At 35.6% G+C, this 5,521-nt stretch overlaps 1 pseudogene across 1 annotated transcript; it reads left to right on the top strand.

Moving 5' to 3' along the window:
* The first annotated feature begins 2,098 nt into the window (after window positions 1-2,098).
* Window positions 2,099-3,546, top strand: LOC116275371 (annotated as a pseudogene). Its single transcript, XR_004184423.1, has one exon. The product of XR_004184423.1 is annotated as a serine palmitoyltransferase small subunit A pseudogene (transcript).
* The last annotated feature ends 1,975 nt before the right edge of the window (window positions 3,547-5,521 follow it).

Raw genomic sequence — 5,521 nt, forward strand, 5'->3', positions numbered from 1 at the left:
TTTCCACCCACTGAATTATGCATGTTTCTCTCCACATTTCAAGAAACTATGGATAATTTGTTGTTGACCACTAGAGGGAAAACCACTCATAATATACTGACGAGGATACTCTGCCTTGTGCAGCCAGCAGCTTGGCCAAACGGTTCATTTTCATGCTGCTTGGTTGCAAAAGTTAAGAGGCATCTTCACTATAAATACTTTCCTACAACTCCGCAACTTTGTAGCATATGCCTATCAAGTCACTCTGAAAAAGATGTGAGCAACTCTCACAGTGAGACAAAACATAATAAGAATATTACCTCATTAAACTGTTAGTAGCAATTTTCTCCATCTAGTGCTTTCAAATTGTCTGTTGCTAAAACAATAATCCCTGAAAATCATCTTACTTCTTCCTTCTGATCTTGGAATCCTCTAAAAGCTACAAAACAGGACACTAAAGATAGTTCCAAGTTTGCTGAAAGGCAGTACAAAGGAATAGCAAAAGAGTTTGTTATATATTTATTGTCAAATAGAAGAAATAAAATACTGGCATCATGATTTCAAAATTAGTCAAAGAATAATTGACTTAATATGACTGTAATACTTTCTTAACTATAAAACAATTTATGGAAGAAAATTTCAACCCAAATCTTCAAAATACTCCCTACTTCACACAAAGTGATCCACTCACTATCCCCTGTAATCAACATATCCATTCTCCCAGTGCCCTCCATTCCTCCATGCTCACAGAGCTCTAGTTGAAGATTTGGTGTGGCTTCCCAGCAGAGGGAGCTGTAAATTTGATAGACCTTGACTAACATCCAGTGATCAAGCTTAGTGGTCACTTGGGCTCTGGGCTATAGAATGCCATGTTGGATGATTTATGGAGGGAAAAAAAAAAAGATGTTCAGATAAATTTGAATTGTAGGTAAACAACAAATAAAAATTTTCAGAGTAAGTATGTACTATGCAGTATTAGAGACATAATTTAAAATTTTTAAGTTAAACTTAAATCTAATTAGACATCCTATCTTTTCTCCAGCAACCGTGGTTGAAAAGTCAGTTGGCTACAGAGGGGAAGAAAAAAGAGTAATATTTAACAGTAAAAGACAGGGTGTCTTTTATCAATACTAGAAACGGAAGCAGGAAGGAGCTGGTTAGCAACATCAACCTCATGGTGATGGCACTGCACCTGCCAGGTCAGATGATCAAATGTCTGCAGGAGAGTAGCCTGCTAGACTATGGGATAATGGCAGTGGGTGGAATATAAGGAGTGGACTCCAGAGGAACTTTGCATAGGAGCTCAATAAGGATGCCTGCAGGCTGGGAAGCAGTCATTTGACTTATCTGACCTATCTTATGTGATTGCCCTAACTACTTTTGGAAGTAGGGCAGAGACTCTACTTCCAAAAGTCTCATGAAAGGGAACCAAGGAGGTGAAGAGTTGGAAGTTCAGAAATATTTTGTGGACGTTTGAATTAAATGTGTCTTTGAGTATAATTCCAACCTTTGAAATACCCTGTGGCTTAAATAAAGTAAAAACAGCAGGCACAACTATGTCTGTCTTGCATCCACAGAATCCTTCAGCTTCTTCAAGAAAAGGATAGAACCTTGTTCATCATTGACTCCCCAGTAACGGATACAAACTTGTTTCAAAAGACATGACTCTAAATGTCTATTGATTTGATTTGTTATAGTTATGAGACTAAAAATAGTGTTTCTCCAAAGAAAATAAATTGGTCTCTTACAGCATCAAGAGCTGTATTTGTTTTTAAAATGATCAATAAATCAAGATATAATTGAGAATGTTTTAAAAAGTAAAGGGAAACAAAAGTAATCTGGTAAAAAAAAAAAGTTCCTCTTTCTTTATAGGAAACGGTACTATTTATCTTTGAACACTATAAACTACTAATATTTCTATGCACAACCAAACACTCTACCCTTACAGGAAATGGTTAGCTATACTCTGGTGGCAGAGTGATCTCAGTGTGATCGGGATTTAAATCACTGGGTGGATGAGGAGTATCTTGTGGAAGAGCAATGAGCTTAATAGCCACTGATGTGTCTGGAATACTGTCCTCTCTTAGCCTCCCTCCGTCTCACATCCCTGGTCCAGTGCCCGAACTTAGACTGCTGTGAGACTCATCATGTCTTTTTCCAATAGATGAATAGCGTAGTTCAGAAGGAAGTGCTTCAGCCTAAGAGACTTACCCTGAAAAATGTCACTTTGAGCATAAAATGTTATATTAGATACCATGAGAATGAGGAAATGATATGAAATCAGGAGCATTGAGACTTACGTGTGAGCTGCATCGCGGGAGGCGCATGGCGGGGATGGCGCTGGCGCGGGCCTGGAAGCAGATGTCCTGGTTCTACTACCAGTACCTGCTGGTCACGGCGCTCTACATGCTGGAGCCCTGGGAGCGGACGGTGTTCAATTCAATGCTGGTTTCCATTGTGGGGATGGCACTATACACAGGATACGTCTTCATGCCCCAGCACATCATGGCGATATTGCACTACTTTGAAATTGTACAATGACCAAGATGTGGCAGGATCAGAGGTTCCTTGGGGAAGACCCACCCTACGAAGTTGGAATGAGACCATCAGATGTGATAAGAAACTCTTCTAGATGTCAACATAACCAACCTTATAAAGACTAAAATTCATGAGTAGAACAGGAAAATCATCCTGACTCATGTGTTGTGTTCTTTATTTTTAATTTTCAAAGAGGCTCTTGTATAGCAGTTTTTGTCTATTTTAACATTGTAGTCATTTGTACTTTGATATCAGTATTTTCTTAACCTTTGTGACTGTTTCAATATTACCCCCGTGAAAGCTTTTCTTAATGTAACTTTGAGTACATTTTAATTGCCTTCTATTTTTAAAACTCAAAATCATTAGTTGGGCTTTACTGTTCTTGCTATTGTATGGCATATACATCTGCCTGGATATATTTCTACTCTTGACCAAAGTTTTGTAAGAACAATATAAGATTTCGGGTGGGGGTATGGGGAGGGAAGATATTTTATTGAGAACTACTTACAAAAGATTTATCTGTAAGCTTGAACTCAGGAGTACAGTTTTAGCTATCTAGACTCTAACAGCTTTTGCTTTAAAATTATTAAATTGTTTCTTAATGAAAAAGAAAAGATCTTGCTAAAGTTAAAATAAAGAACGTTTCACCTTTTAAATATTTTATTCTTATGTGGACTTATTTCCACAAAACTTTGGTGATAATTCTTGAGACAAAAGGTGGTTAAGTAGCATTATTATGTAATGCTTATATACCGTAGAGTTTTTAATAGAAGAGAAATCCATTTCTTCTGAGGGTCACTATTAACAGTGTACTTCCTTAAATTTAGTTTAATGATTGTAATGGGTGCTGCATTTGCACATTGCATTAAGTTATGATGAGACGAATTGTTGTTAAAAATTATAGCAAAAAGAAATGTAAACTTAGTTAAAATCTTTTCACTCTTTGTATTGTTTTTTTTAAGGTTTTTATTCCTTAAATGTAAAATGACTACCTAATTTTTTGATGTAAATACATTAAATTCAAAGAGAGAGAAAAAAAAAAAAGAAATCAGGAGCATTAGACAAAGCAAATGTTTTAGCTTATATCATAAGCTTTATCTTTCACATGAATGCCCAGACTGTCTGGTTGATGTGAAAATTCATTAGCTGATATGGTTTAAGTCACCCTCTAAAGTCCATTTTACTACTTGTATAAAAAAGTATTTTTGAACTGTTTCAAAATTGAGATTTTTATACTGTCAAATAGTAGAACAACATTATACCAATTCTTATTAACTGTCATCTTACCTCCATGAAAATGACAAAATGAGAATATATTCTTAGAAAAAAACTGACCTCTCGCAGAGGATTCGCTAAATTCATAATATTTGTAACTATTCAGGTAAAGGCAGAGGGATAAAATAAAAGAGGTATCCCATGAGGGTTTAAATGATCAGCACTATTTTATATTTTATTGTGTATGGTGAGCATAAAGATTTTCTTATAATACTCTTTGTATCTGTTTCTATCTTAAATGTTTCATAGTAAGCTTTTAAGAAAGATGAAAAATCATAGCTATTTCATTCATACATATATTACAGTGACCTTATACGCAGGTCAAATTACGTGCTACACATTTATTTAGTATAAATTTTTTATCTTTAGGAATGTGATCGCCCCTCTTCTCTGATGCTTTTATAGTTATTTAATTACAAATCAAAGGAAGATATTTTGACGAGCTATTGAGATGGCTTTCGATTTTCAATATCTATCATCTGTAAAAAATCGTATTGATTGTAGGCTTCTTCAACCCCATAAACCTCTCAAACTACCACCCTCTTTCTTCGTCTCCTCTTCGACATTTCGAAAAAGCTGTTTAAAGTAACCATCTCCTCTTAGCTGCCCTCCATTCATCCTCAGTTGTGTCCTGTGACTCACTCCATTAACATTGAAGTCATGCATTAGTAGTTGTCACTAACAAATTCTTGCTAAATCTTACTTAATCTCTGTAGCCTTTGCACTGTTAATCTTCCCATCTTTCTTGTCACATTAACTTGTCATCTTTAGGTTTCCATAATATATTTACTTGGCTTTTCTCTTCTGAGTCCAGTTTTCACCACTTAGCCACTTTCTCTTTACAATTTTACTCTAAACCTAATTTTACCCATAAGTCTAACTTTCTTCACTGTGAATATTGTTCATTGCAGTGTGACCTAGATTGCTTATTGTGTCCATACAGGGGAATTCCAGGCAACTATTTTAAAGTATAAGGTAAATCAGTTATGACCATTTGGAAAAAGTAAGTGGCACAAAATAACACATTAAAAAAAAAAAAAGAATTGTTGATAGCAATATAAATGCTCAGAGAAGGAAAAATTAAAGAAATATGCGCTATGCTTTACCAAAAGTTGTTTTATAGAGTGGATTACATAGGATATTTACCTTCTAAATTCTATATTTATATCATTTTGAATTTTGTATGAGCATATATTACTTTGAAAGCTATAAAATATGAAAGAGAAAGTGAGAAATAGGGATGTAATAGATTTCATTGTATTGTCAGGTTGATTAAATGACACAGGACTTGCCTGGATTTATTGTGGGTTTAACTGTCTGTTGGACATCATAAACCCACAATAAATGTTAACTATTTGTATTACCTCATTACATCTTTGTAGTTTCATTCTTCTTCTTCTCCCAATCCTAATGCTTTGTTCAGTAGGGTTGCCACCTCAGCTCTTTTCTATCACTCTATATACTTCCCCTGACATTCCTGTGCCACTAACTCACACATTTCTAGCCAAATTATCCTATGAAGCTCCAGACCCACCTGCCATAGTCTTGAGCACAGTTCTACTTGTATATCCTACAAGCCCCAAAATGCAATGCACACAGAGCCAAAGTCTTCATCTTGACCCTCCATAAGTACTTGGCCTCTGAGGTCCCCATTTCAGTGCCTAATACCATCATCAATCCATTGTGCAAGCCAGAAACCTGAAGGTCAACCAATATTCTGCCATCATCC

This window comes from Papio anubis, chromosome 6, assembly GCF_008728515.1.
Source record: "Papio anubis isolate 15944 chromosome 6, Panubis1.0, whole genome shotgun sequence".
NCBI classification, from domain to species: Eukaryota; Metazoa; Chordata; class Mammalia; order Primates; family Cercopithecidae; genus Papio; species Papio anubis.